This window comes from Peromyscus leucopus, chromosome 16_21 (genome assembly GCF_004664715.2).
Source record: "Peromyscus leucopus breed LL Stock chromosome 16_21, UCI_PerLeu_2.1, whole genome shotgun sequence".
Taxonomy (NCBI): domain Eukaryota; kingdom Metazoa; phylum Chordata; class Mammalia; order Rodentia; family Cricetidae; genus Peromyscus; species Peromyscus leucopus.
Genome location: NC_051084.1, coordinates 47,758,212 through 47,778,363, shown reverse-complemented (window position 1 = coordinate 47,778,363; position 20,152 = coordinate 47,758,212).

Sequence of the window (20,152 nt, the reverse complement as noted above, 5' to 3'; positions counted from 1 at the left end):
CAGCTGTTAAAAATAAAATTATTAAATTTGCAGGTAAATGGATAGAGGTGGAATTACTCATCATGAGCGATGTCATCCAGTCATAGAACATGGAGAAGTCAAGCTGTTACTAACCTGGTAGCTTCATCCCTATTGGCTAGCTTTCATAGTGCTGAAAGGTGCTATGCACATCACAAGAGGAGAAAAGAACCCATCAATCTCACCTGTAAACTGTGAACTTTGAGCTACAGTAACAACTGATCTAATAAGGTGGCTGTAGTAGTGGCATGAATGTAATGGAAGTTCTAATTTCTTTCTATTGGATCTAAGGCCATCTTCATGATACAGAATTCATGCTGGCACTATTAACATGGCTAAGAGAGTGTGGGTAAATGGGTCCTAGGTCCTAGGAAGAACCTGATACTATTAATCTGCTAAATGGACATAGTATTTAAATGACTCCTCTTGATTTATTGCTATACCCTCATCTCAGCCCTCATCAGAGGCTTCTTCTTGTAATACATGGCAATTAATACAGAAACCCTCAACTGGACAACTTGCAGAGGATAAGAGAGACTGTGGAGTGATGGGCCTAAGTGGAACATTCCTGTCAGTTCCTCTTCTCCAAACCTTAGGGATCTTCCTAAGATGAGGACTGAAGATTTTAAGAGCCAAAATGGAGCCAAAAAGGAAACTCTTTTCTGGACACAATGGGGCAGTTGCCTACATGAACTCACAGTGACTGTAACTGCAAAGCCCAAGACTTGCAAAAGTTCACGCAAGACAAAGACCCAGTATGGAGGGAGAGAGAGTTAGGCACAAAATCCCACCATTAGATGGGGAATGCCCGTCATTTAACAGGGTCTTGGAAAATGTGTGTCAGGTTGTTTTAGTGATGGGATCCCTGGTAGGTAGACCATATGTCACGGCAGGCTTCAGGGCAGCACAAATTGGACATGATGGTTTTTTTTTAAAGTAATAATAAGAGTAAAATAAAAATACTCAAAATTGAGGTTTAAGGAAGGGAGGGTAGACCTGGGAGGAGTTGATAGGGTGAATATGGCCAAAATACACCAAATGAATTTTCAAATGAATTAATCAAATATTATTTGAACCAGGTGCGGTGGCACACACCTTTAATCCCAGCACTCGGGAGGCAGAGCCAGGCAGATCTCTGTGAGTTCAAGGCCAGCCTGGTCTACATAGTGAGTTCCAATACAGCCAGAGCCATTATACAGAGAAACCTTGTCTCAAAAAACTATGTATAATTTGAGAAAAGAACAATATTGGAGGTATGACAAAAATGATTTCAAATAATACTATCAGAGCCATGGCAATACAACCATCATGGTGCTGGGACAAAATGGATATGTAAATCAGTGGAACAGAATAAAGGGCCCAGAAATACACCCACACAGCTCTACTCAGCTGATTTTTGACAATGATGCCAAAAACAAACATTAGAGAAAAGAGCCTCTTCTACAAATTGCCATGAGAAAACTGAATATCCACAAGTACAAGAATAATGTCTATCTTTATTTTTTCATTCTGTGTAAAAATCACTTCAAAATGGATAAGATCCTAATGTAAGACCTGAAATCTGAAACTGCTAGAAGAAAATACGAGGAGCAACACCAAGATATAAGAAGAGGCAGAGGCTGCTGAGATAGCTCAATGGGAAAAGGCATTAGCTGCAAATGCCTGATGACCTGAGTTCCCCAGAACACACAAAAAGTAGAGATACAGAGCTGCTGCCATAGAGTTGTCCCTGACCTCCACAAATGCACCTTTGCACACACACACAAACACACACACACACACACACACACACACACACACACTCACAGCACATACACAGTAGCAGTAGTAGCAGTGATGATGTAGAAAAAGGTAACGACATTCTGAAAAGGACTCCAGTAGCATAAGAAATCAGAATTAACAAATAGGATTGTATGAAATTAAAAAGCTTCTTCACAGTAAACAGAATAGTTGAGTGAAGAGAGAGAAAGGTTATGCAGATTGGGAGAGAATCTTTGCTAGCTAAACACCTGTATCATTGTTATTATTTCTAATTGTTGTGAAAAATATTCAGCAAGAAGCAATGATGGGGGAAAGGTTCATTTCAGCTTACTTTTCCAGACTGCAGTCCACCGTGGCAGGGAAGCCAGGCTGCAGGTGCCGGCAGCAGTCAGTCACTTCATAGCCCTCGCCCTGATGCAAGGATGAATGCTGGTTCCCAGCTCATCTTCTCCCTATTCCGCTTTGCTTCAAGCTGGGACCCCAACCCATGGGGCAGGTCTTGATCTCTGGAAATACCCTCACCTCCCAGACACATCAGGAGGTGTGTCTCCTGGGCGATTCTAAATCCTGTCAAAATGACAGACAATCGAGACAGTCATCCCAAATCCACCTCTATCAACTTGACACTCAGCCACAGTACCATAATTAATTTCTAAATAACGGCAAGAATAAGGTCATCATCCTGCCTAACATGGTATAACTATTACATCAATAATAATAATAATAATAATAATAATAATAATAACAATAATGTACTAATTCTTCTAGGATAAACAGAAAAGAACCTTAATAAATGTTTATTCTTTTCATACTCCACAACTTAAATAGGATGATAGGTTTAACCACTTTAAGTATTGACATTAACCCAGTTAATGTCATGCTATGCAGTGATAGCAAAGCAAAGGAAAGAAAATATGGAAACAAACTGAGTGTTTATGAACATATACACAAAGCCTACTATTAACGAAAGGGCTAGTCCAATCCTCATTCTGTAACTGGCCATATGGCCTTAGCTGGCATTTTAAACTACCTTTCTCTCCCACCCATTCTGTATTTCCTCCTCCCTCAGCCAGTTTCAGTTCTTTATAGGGAGGAGTGATTCACCCATTCATTCCTGGACTGTTTGGGCCATTTATTTACTCAGCCTTCCTGGACTGGCTTCTTGTAGTTTCCTGCTGACCTGGATCATGGCATATGGTAACACCAAGAAACACCCTAAAGGATCCTGTACTCCAAACATAATCCTCCTTACCTCCATTGTGGGGAAGCAGTCCAATTTTCCCTTCTAGTCTTCATCAACCGCCCCTCCTAACACGGAACTCCTTTCTTAGCCTATTGGTTTAAGGGCATCAGAAGCCCAAAGTGTCCAGGAGGAAACTGGTTTCCAATTCAGTGGAATACTTGTGCTTCCTTGTAGAGACACTCTCCCACCTCGTAACCATAACCAAGACTTCTAGGTCAGCAGAGCATGTTATGGTCATGAGAACAGGAAACTAAATCTTGCTAGAGGTCACAGGGGATGGTGGTGAGTTTTCCCATACCCATTTCTACTCCTTCAATTCTAGACATGTGAATGCTGGCTATTAGAGAAACAATAGCATGTATCAGATGCCATTTAGAGCATATACAGCCTTATGGAGAACCTTACCCCAGACCTGTCACTCTTCAAAGCCCATGATGCCCTCTGTCAAGCAAGCTGCTCAGCACTGTGGGAAACATGGTTAAGAACAGTGCATTTCCTGAGCATGTTAAAGTTTTCCATGCTTTCAAACAGGTTCTTTCTCTGCGTAAAGATCTCTGGGTTTTCCTGTGTTTATCTGCCATGTGCGTTCTCTCTGATGAGATGTTTCTTCCCATCTTTAGTCCATTTGTAAGTTAACTATTTTCACTTCTGTATCAGTAGTTCTCTATACCTCTGGGTCTTTGGTAGCTTTGTGTTTTGCATTTTCTTCTTTTCAGTCTTAGTTTTTGTCCTTTAATTGGAAATGTTCATAGAGCAGAAGAGTTTAGCTTTGGTTCAGTGCACCTGACCATTTTTACTTTAGAGACCATGCTTCTCTGTCACATCCAAGGGCTCTTCATGAAGCCCTAGAAGCCCTGGGATTGAATGGTTTCTCTAGGCTTTCTTGTAAATGCTGGCATTTTTCTGCTTTTCAGGGGGAATAGGGCCTGTTTTGAGCTGACATTTGTTCAGCAAGTGAAGTTCCTGTGTTCTTTCTCCTGTGGACATTCACTCTTCAGTCTTTTTTATAAAAATTTTAGAAACTTGTTTTATGTATTTGTATAAGTCTGTATCATGTGTGTGCAGGTGCCCTCGGAGGCCAAGACTATCAGATCCACTGGATCTGAAGTTACAGGTGGTTGTGGGTGCTGAGACTTGAACTTGGGTCTTCTGTGAGAGCAACAAATGTTTTAGGGATATTCAATCTTTTTTTTCCTTTTTTTTTGCATTTGATTTTTAAAAAATGTCTCTCTTGTCTCTTCGTGTGTGTGTGTGTGTGTGTGTGTGTGTGTGTGAATATGTATGTGTGTGAACATGTGTGTGTGTGTGTAAGTGCACACATGTGTGGTAGTCAGAGAACAACCCTGAGTGACATTCCTCAGGTACTGTCTACCTTTTTTCTGAGACAGAACCTCTTGGTGTCCTAGAACTCCTCAAATAGGCTGGACTGGCAGTCAAGGGAGACCCTGGAAGCTGCCTGTTTCTGCCTCTACTGGACTGTCAGGTGTGAGACAAAATACACACACACACACAGACATACACACACATCACACACACACACACATACACAGACATACACACACATCACACACACACACATACACAGACATACACACATCACACACATACACAGACATACACACATCACACACAGACATACACACATGTTCACACACATACACATACACAGACATACACACACACACACATACACAGACATACACACATCACACACAGACATACACACGCATCACACACACACACACACACACACACACACACACACACACACACGGCCTCTCAGAAGCGAGTGTTCTGAGGACAGAGCTCAGGCCCTTACGTTTGCCAGACAAGAGCTTCACAACAGCTCAGCACCTGCTGCTGTGGTGCCTTACACAGCTCGTTAATGGGATACAAGTGAGAAATGGCACCAGATGGCTCACGTGTTTCTTTGGCCCTTAGTTTGGCTTAATGAACTTAGAGCAATACTCACTGGGGGAGGTCGTGTGTGTGTGTGTGTGTGTGTGTGTGTGTGTGTGTGTGTGTGTGTGTAGTACACCCTGTCTTAAGATCTTAAGTATATTAATGAGATCTACTCCTCCAAATGTTTAAAGGAATGAAATGATAGATTTTTCTCCCTTTGAGAATTCATTTTCAATGAACGTTTCATTTTGTATGAGATAATCTTTCAGATTAAGTTTAACATAAACATACTGCTTTTGAGTAAAACATTCTGCAGTGAGGATCCTCATGTGTCCCCAAGGCTTAGGCTCAGTTGGGTCATTGCCTGTCACCTCGGGGAGGCTGGGTGACAGGACCTGCAGGACTAAAAACAAGCAGATGTCCCTCTTCTCTGTTAGGTTTCCTGACCTTTGCTGTTAAAGTCACCTTCTATTGCTGCTTCCTTCTGTCTCTCCCTTCTCCTCTAGTCACACAAACGCACATGTGAAGTGTCCACTCTGAGACAATGAATTCTGTGGTTTGTCTTATACCTCCTTCTTCTCTGATAATCAGTGTATGGATGTGAGTGTATGTGTATGTGAATTGTGTTTGTGTGTAGTGTGTGTGATGTATGTGTAGTGATGTATGTGAGTGTGATATGTGTGTGGTGTGTGCGTACATGATGTGTGTGGTATATGGTGTGTGTGTGTATGTGTGTGTGATCTGTGTATGTGATGAGTATGTGTGGTGTGTGTGTATGATGTATGTGTGGTGATGTATGTGTGTGTGATATTTGTGTATGGTGTGTGTGTGTGTGGTGTGTGGTGTGTGATGTGTGTGTGTGTGCGTGTGTGTGTGTGTGTGTGTGTGTGTGTGTGCTGGCATGTACATACGCACCACAGCACAAGTGTGAAGGAAAGAGAACAACCTCTGGTCTCAATCCTCACCTTGTTTGGGACAGGGGTGCTTTGTTATTCTGCTGTTAGGCAAACTGGCCTTAAGCGTCCAGGGATTCTCCTGTCTCTGCTCCCTGTCTCTCCGTTCAAGCTGGAATGGCACCTATGCACTACTGTGTCCAGCTGCCTGTGGCTCTGAGACGCTCCACTCACATCCTCATGCGTGTGTGTGTGTGTGTGTGTGTGTGTGTGTGTGTGTGTGTGCAGTAATCACTTTACAACTCAGCCATGTCTCCACCCCCTCCCCCTTTTCCTGCTTCTTTATTTAATGAGTTTCATTGGGAATTCCTTGAGAATTTTGAGAAGGAAGGGAAAAATGAGCATGTAAAGAGAATTGATAAATCATTTAATGACAAATAAAACCAAATGCAAAACAAATCTAGTATATTAATGAGATCTACCCATGTTCAAAAGCTGCACATTAAATCTAGGACTGTTGGATAGGGAGGGTGGCGGGGGGAGCTGAATGCCTCGGGTGAGATGGTTTGTGCAGGGAGGAGAGGTCCAGGCTCGCAAGAGAAAGGAAGGCCAGAGCAGACGAGCTGGAGCAGAGACAACCCGGGGCTGAGAGACACTTCTCTCCTTCGCCTCCTGACTGGTGGGTGATACTGCGACTTCAAGCACTTGTGGCCCACAGGACAGCTGCCCGAGACAGGAAACTCAGTAGCCAGCCAGGCCTCCACCCACATCCAGCAGCACTAGAACCCAACAGAACACTGCTTCCCTCCCCTGCCTTCAACTAACCTCCCCAGCGCTGGTCCCCGCCCAGGTTCAAGTGCAGAGAGAGCATGCTAGCCAACACAGTCGCCCCAGAGTTCACGCCGGGATCTACATCACACAGCATCCGTCCCTTCCACATCCTCAGAAGACCGAACTTTCAGGCTAGTGAGATGTGTCAGTGGATAAGCTGCTTGCTGTGTGAGCCTGAGAGCTTGAATTTGGATCCCCAACCCCCTTGTAAAAAAGGTGGCTATGGCAAGTGGGAGTCTATAATCAGAGTCCGTGGGAAATGGGGATGGGGCCTCCCTGGCCAGCTTGTTCACAAGGTTCAGAGAGAAACTAAGTCTCAATAAATAAGATGCAGATCAATAGAGGAAGGCGCTTGATACCAGCCTCTGGCCTCCACGTGTCCCAGATACGCTTGTGAACACTCACCAGCATATGCACACATGCATATATCCTTACACACATGTATACACACAAACATATATACCACACATAATCACACCAAAACAAAAAACAAAACCAACCAAACAAACAAAACCCACTTCTCTACAAGGTTCAGCTCTGTGGTGCATAGTGAGCTAGCTAGCTGGAGCCCTCTGGACTGGTCCAGGGCTAACTGCAGACTCACCCACCTTATGCTTGCCCAGGGCCTTAGCACAGAATGATATCGAGTGCTATGGATGCTGGTAACCTATTGTCCTGTCTTCCCATTGCAACGGGTGAACTAACGGAGGTAGGGATGAGTCTAATTCACCCTTCCATCTTCTGCCATCCAGCATAGGCCAGAGAATGAACCCGGGGCTGAGAGAGGCAGGCAACGGCAGCCCAGAGAATGAAAGAGCCACAGGTCGGAGATCATTGCCCATTGCCTCAGTGATGTTCAGGACATGCCCGTGTTTGCTAAATGAAAGACTGACCGGAGGGAAAAATCAATACACATTGTGGAAAGGACTCAAAAGAGCAAGAAAGGGAAGCTGATGGGAAATCCTGCCCTTCCATTGGAGGCCCTGTAAACACATCCTCCAGAAGAGCGGCCTCCTCCTACTGAGCTCTGTTCCCAGAAGCCTCCACCTGCAGGCCATCAGAAGCCTTCCATTTTGCCAACTCCATTCTCTTGCTTCCCCAAACCAGAAAGTGAGTATTACTCATATCACACGGGAAAGGAGCCTACCCTTCCTGGGAACAGACCCTTCCAGAGAGCACAATCCTAACCAGAGAGAGCTACAGATAGGACAGGAACATACCCAGCTCCCCTGCCTCCCAGTCAGAGGCAGGCTGATCACCGACAGCTTGAGCAAGTCATACACTGACTAGTCCTGTCGTTTTCCAGATACCCCTTATCCAGAAATGTCTATGAGACTTTCCAAAAACCTGCCTCCATCCGGAAACACGAACCATGGTGTCCTTCAGTGCAATCTGATGGTCAGATGACCTTGGACCCACTTCCGCATGTCACAGCATGTCTCCCTACCTACTCCCTCACAAGGGACCTCAAAAGAGCCTGTTTGGCTTTCCTGATGTGGATTAAAGCTTTTACACATACAGATGCAGACACAGAGACAGACACAGACACAGACACACACACACACACACACACACACACACACACACCACTGTTTACCCTGATAAGCCATTGCCTGAAGCACAATACAACTCTCTTCCCCGCTTTGAAACTGGGTGGATCTCCAAACCCAACACCAGTCTTTGGCAGACGCCCACACCGCTGACACAGGACAACTGCTAAAGTGTTCTGAGCTTAGCCATTGATCTTCTCTGTGAAGTTAGGTTTCGTGACTTAGAAAGGAAGCCAGACAGCATGGTGGTAGATGGTACGCAATCTTTTACCAACTCACCATTCACATCACGAGGCTTCAACCCTCAGCAGCTCCGGCTTTCCTTTCCTGTTACTATGGCAAAATGCCTTGGCAAAAAGACTTAGAGTAGAAAGGGTACTCTTGCTCATAGTTCAAGGTGGCCATTTGAGACGCCATGGTAGTAGGAGGAAGAGGCCAGTGGATCACATTGTATCTTGTGGTAAGAAACAGAATGGACAGGAAGTAAAGCCGTGCTATAAAGCAAGGCTGAGCCCTAGCAATCCACCTCCTTCAGCAAGGCTCCATCTCTGTGCTCGTTAATTTTGCCACCTTGACAGAAATGAGAGACACCAGAGAAGAGAGAACCTCAGCTGAGGAGTTGCCTTCATTGGACTGGCCTGTGGGCAAATCTATGGGGCATTTTCTTGATTAAGGGGAAGAGCTCAGCTCACTGTGGGTGATGCTACCCCTGGGCTGGTGGTTCTGGGTGCTAAAAGTATGCAGGCCAAGCAAACCATGGAGTAGTGATCCACAAGATCGGGCTGCAGGTAAGCTTGGGGGGGGGGAGCTTTCCTTAGCTAGGGATTGATGGAGGAGGGTCCAGCCCACTGTTGAGTCACCCCCTGGGCAGGTGGTCCTGAGTGGTATAAGAAAGCAGCCTTAACAAGTCATGGGGGACAAGCCAATAAGCTGCTTCGCTCTATGGCTCCTGCTTCCGTTTCTGCCTCCAGGTTCTTGCCTTGAGTTTTGGCCCCGACTTCCCTCAATGATGAACAATGACATCAAAGTGTAAGTCAAATACAGTCAATTAGCTTGAACTGTTTGGGAGGCCTCCAGTCAGTGGGACCAGGACCTGTCCCTAGTGCATGAGCTGGCTGTTTGGAGCCTGGGGCCTATGCGGGGACACTTTGATCAGCCTGGGTGAAGGGAGGAGAGGACTGGACCTGCCTGGACTGAATCGACCAGGCTGAGCTGAATCCCCAGGGGAGTCCTTGCCCTGGAGGAGATGGGAATGGGGGGTGGGTTGGGGGGGGGGGGGCAGGAGGACAGGGGAATCTGTGGCTGATATGTAAAATTAAATTAAATTATAAAAATTAAAATAATAATAATAATAATAAAGTGTAAGTCAAAGAAACCCTTTCCTCCACAAGTTGCTTTTGGTTTGCGTGTTTTATCACAGCCGTAGGAAACAACTAGAACCAAGTCCTAAGGGTTCTCTAGCTTTACCAAACCTGCTAGGACTAACCAATCAAACACACACGTCTAAGGGGTCACATTTCACATTCAGATCTCAGAAGTCATGAACAGGGGCCTTTTTTCCCTGAAGGACTGGCCTGCCATGTCCTAATCACAGGCACTGGCCTGGGTGAAAATGAGCCCCACAGCCAGTGGATGGCCATAGAGGGGCCCGCCATGTAGGTACGGGCCTGGACCTAGCGAAACTGCTACAGGAGCTCAGGCCAAGTTCCAGAGGCAGAGCTCTCACGCAATACCCACACGCATCTTGACCAGGAACCAGAGAAGTGTCAGGTTTGTCCTGGACTCAAAAATTCTGCCAAGTTAATTTCTGGGGGGGAAAAAGAGGTTGAAGTAGGTAGGCATCTAGAGATGCCTGGGCAGTAATCTCTAGATCCCACAAAGATGGTAATTTATGGGCAGAAAGACTTTGTAAAAGTGTCTTTGGTCATGGACCATAAGATGGAAAAAAGGGTCCTGCAACACCCAAGAAGTCCAGATGAATCATAGGAGTCCTTAAGGGCTAAGTCTCTTTCTTCACTATAGTCATATGGGTGACACAAGGCAGAGACCCAACCTTCCCTTTGAGAGTTGTTGTGGGGGTAGTGGGTGTATGATAGTTAGCCTCAGCGCCAATTTGATGAGGTTTAGCATCACCACGGAAACAAACCTCAGGGCATGTCTCATGAGGGAGTTTCTTGATTAAATCAAATGGAGTAGAAAGATCCAAACTATGGGCGGTGTTATTCCATGGACTGGAGGCCTGGACTGAATAAAAAGAAGACAGATAGCAAGCTGAGCTCCAGTATCCACCTCTCTGTGCCTGATGATTACGGAGGCAGTGTGACTCACTACTGGACGCTCCTGCTACCACACGCCCCGTTTGCCACGATAGACTGCACCCTCAAACTCTCCCCATTCTAAGTTGTTTTCGTCAGGCATTTTGTTGCAATAATTGAAAGAGTCACCAAAGCCGTCCTTGAGTCACGTAATGCTGTGTTTGAAGAGACTGAAATAGCCCTCACCTGTGCTGAGCTCAGTTCTACAACCTCAAGGGACTGAATTCCCCCAGGACCCAGATTGAGGAATCTCCTCCTCCCAGCCCAATGCCTCCAGGTATGAAGGCAGCCCTGAGGATAACTGCGCATCAGTCTACTTAACCAGATTGCAGTTGTGGATGCCAAACTGTAAGACAATTTGGGGTCCCTTTAATCCATTCCAAATGTAATAGTCTGTTAAAACAATAGTGAAAGAACTAAGAGACTAAGGGTTAAAGGTCAGGATTAACAAGGCCCAGGCAGAAGCAGGGAGATAGCATATAGGCAGTCAGGGGATTTTGAAATCTTGGCTAAGACCTGGAGTTCACTGTCTCTGTCCCGATGTCTGATGTAGAGAAGGGGCTGTAGATGCTGTGCGGAAAAGCAGATCCGCCAAAACTTCTACCTTACTCCCAGCCTAGGATGACCCTGTTCTTCACTGTGGCTAGAGGAACGAGGAGTAGAAAAAACGTGCACTTCTCCAAAATGGGCATAGAGTGGCAGGAGGCAGACCTGCGGAAGCAGCTCGGCTGGTAGAGTGTTTCCCTGGAGAACACAAAGTCCTGGGTTCCACCAAGCACCACTTCAACTGGGACCAGCGGTACATCACATAATCCCAGCATTTGGGAGGTGGAGGCAGGAGGATCAGAAGTTCAAAGTCATCCTTGGCTATGTGGCAAGTGTGAGGCCACCCTGAATTCCTTAAGAGCCCATCTTAAAACAAACACAAAAGAACTGCAAGGGACAGCAGAAGTCAAAAGCAAGTGCTGAGGTCAGGTCACCCTTCCCTTTGCTTTTCTCCACAAGGAGCTGATTTGGTTTTGCTTTTTTGTATTTGTTTGTTTGTGTGTTTTGTTTTTTTGGACTGGGTCTCACTACATAGCTCTGGCTCTCCTGGAACTCACTGTCTAGACCAGGCTTGCCTGAAACTCACAGAGATCCTCTGCCTCTGCCTCTTTGGGGATTAAAGGTGTGCGCCACCACAGCTGGCTCAAGACGCTGATTTTTTTTTTTTTAAGACAGCAGTTTTCAGCACTGGCTACAAATTGGAAACCACTGGAAAACTCAAAAGGTAAAAATGTGGCTGCTGGTGCTATGCTTTCAAAGACGGTGACTAGTTGTCTTTGCCTGTGGTTCGTTCATAGACATGAATTTTAATAGCACTGGGCCATGCTTATAGGCAACCACAGCAGACAAGTCTTGTTCCAGAGATGTCTGATCCATGGGCTGTACAGTACAGTACAGTGGCACACACGGAATGTGGAATGCGGAGGCCAGTATGGGAAATCTGAAGAGGGCGGAGAGGGTGGAGAGATGGCTCAACCCAAAGGACATTAGGTTGGGAGGAATGAGATCTGGAAAGGGCAATTGGGAAGGGGTGGCAGTCCATCCTGCACACCAGCACACCTGCCTGATGCCAACAGAAGAGAGGTCCAGCCATCCTGCACACCAGCACACCTGCCTGGTGTGAGCAGCAGAGATGGACATCCTGAATTTTCCCCTCAGCTTCTCTTTCACAGCCCCCCCCCTTTTTTTTTCCTGAAGGGACCCATTCTTCTGGCCAGGCTTTGCTCCTGCCATCCCATAGGACATCCTAGTCTGATCTTGACCTTCTACCTGACCTTGATCTTGTACACATTGTACTCCCCCCCCCACTGCCCCCTGGGAACTGGGGAAGTTCCAGACTCCTCTATATGCCATACCCACAGGAGCAATGAGGTGTGGTTTTCACACTATTTTCTGTGAGAACTACAAATGTGAGGGCCGTGGCAAGTACTAAGATGGACAATGCTCCTAGTTCCCTTACCTCATTTTTACGGCTCGGAAAGGAACAAGATTGTCACTGCTGAGTCCTACGCCAATTTAGAGGCACACAAGTCATCAGTACCACACATCCATTCTCTCATGCTCTGTGGTGGTTTCGGTGAGAAATATCCCCTACAGTTTGTGGCATTTAACCACTTGGTCCCCCATTCCTAGTACTGTTTTGGATGGTGCAGCCTTATTGGAGGAAGTGTGTCTCTGGATGTGGCTTTGAGCTTAAAATCTTCCAGACACTTCCAATTTACTCTCGCTCTGCTCATGCTTCCAGCTGAGGATGTGAGCTCTCCAGTTCTTGTTTCTGCCCACCACGCCTGTTGTGTTCTGCCACGCTTGCTTGCTGGAATGGATTCCTAACCTCCTCAAACCGTAAGCCCAAATTAACTCTCAGGTAAAGTGTCTTGGTCATGGTGTTTCATCACAGCAACAGAAACACTACTGCACCTGAGAGTGTCTGAGAAGTGAATCTGTGTGCTGGCATGCCACTCTCTACGTGTAATTCACACCAACAAACCAGAAAGATGTGGGACTTGGACTAGGGAAATTGAAACCCGGAGTTCCCTGTTACCATGTTGAGATTCCAAACAGGAAAAATAAAATATAGTCTAAGACCGTCTCCAGAACCACCACTCTGAGAAAATACGATGAGGTCTCAGGCTAAACCCTAGACTGTTGAATGAGAAATCTTCCCAAATTACCCCTGACATCTAATTTTCAACATAAGGAGATTCAAAGTTCAGAGAGAAAGTGTTACATAAAACCACGCAGCAAGTTAAAAGTCATAAGCCTGAGATGTTTCCATGGAGTATAAGACGGCTCCCAGGCCTCCACTTCCAGGATCTCTAAGCTTAGCAGCCCCAGCCCAACATTGTTCCCATACTGACTGTGCAGGTTTCTTTGAGTGGGAAAAGTAGTGTGTAGATCAGTTTCCCAACTTCATCTGGCCTTCCTGAGCTCTGCAGATTGATCTGTGTCAGAGCTTGTGACCTGAAGTTCAGAGAGAATGTTCTGTCTAGATCATTACTCCTAATTACAGAAAAAAGTGAGGGTCCCCTGGGTGAGAGGACAACACTGCTTCCCAAAGACACGGGTAATAAAACAAAAATCTCCATGCCTGGCATTGGATATTCCTCTGTGAGTTGTTGGTCAAAAAGGTCCCAGAGGTCCCCAGGCAGCACAGACTATTGTCACCTGCCTATTATAACTAAATGGGAAATTTCTATTGTTAAAGACACAAGCATACTTTTGTTGTAGGACGTAAAGGAACCAAGTTGCAATTGTCTTGGAAATGTCTTCCTCCTTGCTGGAGTGTTTTCATAGCACCAGAAGACGCTATTCAGCGTGCGGAGAGAGAAAAGTCATCAATTGTCTGATCCAGTTGTGGACTCTGTATACTACAGTATAAACCTGGAAAGCAAGCTATGCCCAGTGGTACAATGTGGCGTGGCTGACTGTTAGGGGTTAACCAACCACTTCCTGATTGAGATCAGCTCTATGGGAAGGAATTCATGCCTGGTCTTATAAACCTAGTCAAAAGCTCAAGGCTAGAGAGGTCATAGGCCCAGGGTTGTATAGGCCACCTTTATAGGCCCTATAAAGGTGGGGGTGGTACTGTGCTACTGTAGTTTTTCTAAATGGACATGCTATCAGACTGCCTACTAAATATGCCTATACACTACTGTAACTCTCAATCTTGGTCAAAGAAGCTTCTCTTTCTAGTGAGAACCAGTTAGTGCAGAGACTTCTAACTCGTCCAAGTACTGAAAAGAAGTGACTATCGACTACTGGTCTTTAAATGGAACTTTATATAAACCTCTATAAGGCTCCGGCACCATCACAGAAGATGAGGTAGAAAGAATGCAAGAGATGGAGGCTGGGGAGGAGGGCTGTGAAATGATGGCATCTGAACAAGACACAACCTTTCATTCACAAACTCACAGCAGCTGTGAATACCTATGGTAGACCCAGCCAGTTAACATTCCATACGGATGCAGGATGGACTCATGGGGCCTCATCCCTGGCAGAGGAGCAATTGGCAGTTGATGGCCGCTGAGGGAAGGGAATTGCTTTGTTTGCCCATATGCCTGGAGATGGTCCCAGACCCACATGTGGGCAGCATGAATCAGACTTAGTGGGTTATAAAATAAAATAAAATAAAATAAAATAAAATAAAATAAGGACCTGAAGTGGGAGGGAGGAACTTGTTTTGGGGAGGGTCTCAGAGGAGTAGGAGGCGGGGAGGAGTTGTGAGTGGATATGATCAAGAAACATTGTATACATAGTGAATATATGTATATAATGTATATGTATACATATATGTCAATGAATAAATAACAATATTCTAAAAAATACCCACAGGAGATGGAAGATTCACTTTTCATGAACAGAAGCTGTAGGACTGTGAAGGAAGGGCATGCCAGGTGTTGCTACCCTGTGAGAGCTCTGGCCAGGGAGGAGGGTGGCATCACTCTGGTCAGATTGGTCCCAGGTCTCTCTCTGCCTGGCCAAAGAGTTTACAGTAGTGATCTATGGAAAGGGGGGCTCTAACTGAATCACCCACTCCTTCCATCAGCCAGGACATTTCAATTGTGTGCAAATACTGGGAACATCATACCCAACCTCCCACAAGCATGCAAGTGTTACAACGACATCAGGAATACACTGCTTGACCTGGAAACTTTGTATCCCTGACTGCTGATTGAAGTTACATTTTGGTCATTACTGTGCTAGCAATTTTTCCTGTTGTCCAAAGACACACATATAAGCTCCACAAGGCAACTGTCATTCAATCAATCCCCAACAAACACAGACACTGAGTTTTGTAATTTTTTACTTATTTCAATTTATGTGTATATCGGGGAGCCTGAGTGTATGTGTGGAAACATACGCATGCAGGTGCCCTCGGATCTCCTGAAAATGGAATTATAGGCATCCATGTTCAGTATATACAAAAGAGGAGTTAATGGCTGAAAATCTAGCAAATATAAATGTTTATATAGCTAGTGGTTTTCTGGAAGCCTGCATTTAAAATGCCTGTGTTTATTGGTCACTTTCTGATAGCCCCTTTTCCATGGGGCAATGGTTCTTGTTGAAATACTTTAAAAATAATGTCAGAGATACAGTTAAAAGAGACAATGGACAATAGTACTATAGCAAGCAACAGCCTAAGAACCATGACATGGAATATAGGGGCTTTAAGGAGTTCCACACATAAATGTACCAAGAAATATAGAAGGCACACATGTAAAGACATTCATATTCTTAAGAAAATACTAAAAATTGCCTGGTGTGGTGGTGCACACACCTTTAATCCCAGCACTGGAGGCAGAGGCAGGTGGATCTTTGTGAGTTTGAGGCCATCCAGTACTAAAAGTGAGTTCTAGACAGCTAGGCATATTATACAAAGACACCCTGCCCCCCTCAAAGAGAGAGAGAGAGACAAAGAGACAGAGACAGAGAGACAGAGAGAAAGAGAGAAAGAGAGAGAGAGAAGAAAACACTAAAAATTATTCAAAATTATTCGCCTCTGAGAGACCTTGATCTGTGTGTAAACAGTCAGGTAAGGGTAAGGCAGAGAGTTCTTAGCTCCAAGCATGTAGTTCAAATCTCAAGCACCCACATAAAAAGCTGAGCATGGTGGTACATTCCTGTACACCCAGAACTGGGCATGGGGGCAGATATAGCAATTATCTCCAGTGTTCTCTGCCAGCTAATCTAGTCAAAACATTGTGCTCTATTTTCAGAGGCCCTGTCTCCAAAAAAAAGAAAAAAGAAAAAGAAAAAGGAAGAAAGAGAGAGAAAGAAAGAAAGTAAGAAAGAAAGAAAGAAAGAAAGAAAGAAAGAAAGAAAGAAAGAAAGAAAGAAAGAAAGAAAGAAAGAAAGAAAAAAGAAAGAAAGAAAGAAAAAAGAAAGAAAGAAAGAACAATAGAGAAAGGTACTCAAAGTTGACCTCTGGTGTCTACCCACACATGCACAAGTGAGCATACACACCCACATATGTGCACACATACACATAAACTGCTCATACATACACACATATGCACACACATGCCCAGGTACAGGCACACACACTAGAAACCTTTCGCAATAACAGCAACAAAAATAGAAACTGAGTTCAACATGATTTTAGGCAACAACGATTAATAAACTAAGTTAGGTTATAGTTCTGTAAACTATCAATGAGCAATCTGAAATAAAAATAAAGAAAAATTTCACCTACAAGAGCAAGAATTATTTAAAAAAATACTTTGTAATAAACCTAACCAAAGAAATACAATAGTTATACATGAAAAAGAGCCGAATACTGATGGAAGGAACCAAACGAAGGCTTTGTAAACAGAATGGTGTCTGTTCACATGAACTAATTTTAAATTTCACTGGTCTGGGGCTGGGGAAACCATTCACTGGGGACGATCATGCACCACCGCTCTTGCAGAGGACTCAAGCTTAGTTCCAGCAGCCACACCAGACAGCTTCCCCAATGTGTGTGACTGCTGTGGGATGGTCTGTATGTCAAATTGCTCTGATTGGTCAATAAATAAAACACTGGTTGGCCAGTGGCCAGGCAGGAAGTAGGTGGGACAAGGAGAGAGGAGATATCTGGGAAGCAGAAGGCTGAGGTGGAGAGACACCGCCAGCCGCCGCCATGACCAGCAGAATGTGAAGACGCCGGTATGGAAATGGATTAATTTAAACTATAAGAACAGTTAGCAAGAAGCCTGCCACAGCCATACAGTTTGTATACAATATAAGTCTCTGTGTTTACTTGGTTGGGTCTGAGCGGCTGTGGGACTGGCGGGTGACAAAGATTTGTCCTGACTGTGGGCAAGGCAGGAAAACTAAAGCTACATGTGACTCTAACTCCAGTGGACCTGATGTCCTCTTCTGGTCCTTCCCTGCAGGCGACTGCACTCACGTACACATCACCACCACCCCCCCACATACACACACATGAATTCACACAACTAAAAATAAAAATGACTCTTAAAAAATTCTAATGGTCTTTTTTTATCCTAGCAAAAACCGACATATAGTGTCAAATTCAGTAAAGAATCCAAGGGACACAGAAGGCAATCATGTGCCCAGGTACAACTGACTTTTGAAAATGAGAACAAGATCAGCCAGCAGGGAAAATAATATTCTTTCCACCAGTAACAAAAAAGTAGAATAACAAGATATTTACATGCAAAAGGTTGAATCCAGATCTCTACCTCACATTATATGAGAAAGTCAACTCAATAGACCTTAATGTAAGGTAAGAGCACAAGGCTAAAATCTTAGAAAAAAAATCGATGTAAAATTTTATAACCTTCAACTGAGCAGCAAACTTTCTCTTTCCAGAGCAATGGCAAACATTAATCTATGAAATAATGAATTATACATTTATATTTCTTGTCTGAAAATAAAAATATTCCACACTCTAAGCTATGATGCTCCATTTTCATGCAAATTATATTATTATGTTATATTATATTAATTTCCAGTTTTAAAAACCGGGAAGAAATCATCAATAAAGTACAATAACTTTAGGAGTACATCCATCACTTCAGGGACATTTTCATTAAGTAGAATCTTAATTATTACTTAACTTTAATCATTACATTCTCAATTTCAAATACCCTTCATTGTAAAATTACTTATGAGTAAAACCCACCATGTACACGCAAGTAAAATCAAATAACTGAAGAGATGAGCAGAATATTTTAATTTTTATCTTGAATTGTATTTCTCTAGAAATAAGTCTATGAACACATGGCATTGATCATGATGGGTGTATTTTTTTGGCCAAATTTTAATTTAATTGCAATTAATATAAATATGCTTTCAGTTTACATGATAGAATTTTTAATTAAAGTTTTTAAATTAAAATATTACCTCACTAAACCATTCCCTTCTCCAACTCCTCTCATATCCCCTCCTTACTCCTTTCAAATTGATGGCCTCTTTTTCATTGATAATTATTGTTATGTCTGTACATAACTATGTAAGTATAGCTTGCTGGGTTTATTTATTGTGGCTTGTGCATATACGGTTTCATGGTTGAGGCTTTGTATTGGATAATCAATTAGGGGGTTCATCCCTGGGAGAGGCCTATTCTTCCTTCAGCAGTCCCACAGTTCTTTGTCTAGGGGTGGGACCCCACACAATTTCCCCCTTCATTGTTAACCTGCCTATTGATATTGTCATTGTTCAGGTCTTGTTTAGGAAGCCATATTGTTGGTGTACGGTGGCTTTCTTGTTATTTCTAGGAGAGAGAATCTCACAGAACTCCTGATCCTCTGGCTCTTATAGCCTTTTTACTTACCCTTTACCATGTTTCCTGAGCTTTGGGTGCACGTGCTGTGTTGTAGATCTATCCAGTGGGGCTGGACTCCCCAAGATCTGTGGATCTCTGCATTATGACCTGTTGTGGTTTCCTGTGGTGGTTGCTGCCCATTGCCAAGAGAAGTTTCCTTGATGAGGGGTGAGGACCATACTTATCTGTGGGTGGAAGGATACATATTTACAATGTAGTTAGAGTTTATGCTGGTGTAGTGAAGTGCTGATTGTCGATTTTCCTCCAAGATCCATGGCTTCACTACCCTTGGATATTTGGCTAGGTTTCCGGTACCAGCATGAGTTCCCTCTTGTTGAACAGGTCTGGAGTGTAATTAGAGAGCTATTGGACACTGTGAAGTTATGCGTCCCACTATTGTGCTCTTAGGGCTCTATTGTTGTGGTGCACATGTATCATAGCTGGGTAGGACAATTGGCTGCTTCCTTCCTTTGGAAGTTTACATGGCATCTCCTGGTACCATGAAAGCTGGACCTCAGGGAAGAGGCTTTCAGGTCAGACACAGCTTAGGTCTCCAGGATCCTGTGTACAAAGTACATGGTGTCTTCAGCAATAGGGACTTACCTTCCACTGCTAGGAGGCAACCAGGGCTATCAACAACAATTTATAATGCTTTGAGAGTGAGTGAGCAGGCAGAGGCTGGTGATAGCAGCTGTACTTTCAGTGCTAAGGACCAGCCTGGCCAAACCAGTGAGCTCCTGGTCCCATGGAGAGACCCTGTCTACCTTATTTAAATCTACAAATGTCAGGCAAGATTCTCCTTTTATCTATAGCAAGAAGTTGTTCACACTTACACAAAGGACAACAATAAAAGTCAGATTTTAAAAACTCAGTTCAAAGCAGTGAAGGCAGAGAACTCTGCCATGGTCTGTGGACCTAAAGGAACGTATTTCATCAGCCTGTTGCCTAGAGACAAAGGGAGGGGAGCAACCTGCCTGGCTTTCTGGGCAGGCTTGCTGAGACAGGGAAGTAGAAATTGGTGCTGGACCCCCAGAACACCCAGGAGGCAGGCCCTGAGCACACAGCTCAGGGAGCCCAGTAGCTCCAATGAGAACATCAAACAGACCCCAGAGAATGCAAGGGAGGAATAAGGACAGCAAATGTAGAAAATTAGGAGACATAAAACAAGGAGGAAGTTCAAATAAAATAAAATAAATAAAACAGCTAATGATGTGTCTTAAGAGAACTAAGAAAAGTATTAAAACCAAAAAGAAAAAGGCATGGAGGGAAAAAGAATAGAGAAAAGGAGGCTGGAAATGCAGATGGTTGAGGGTTTGCTTAACAAG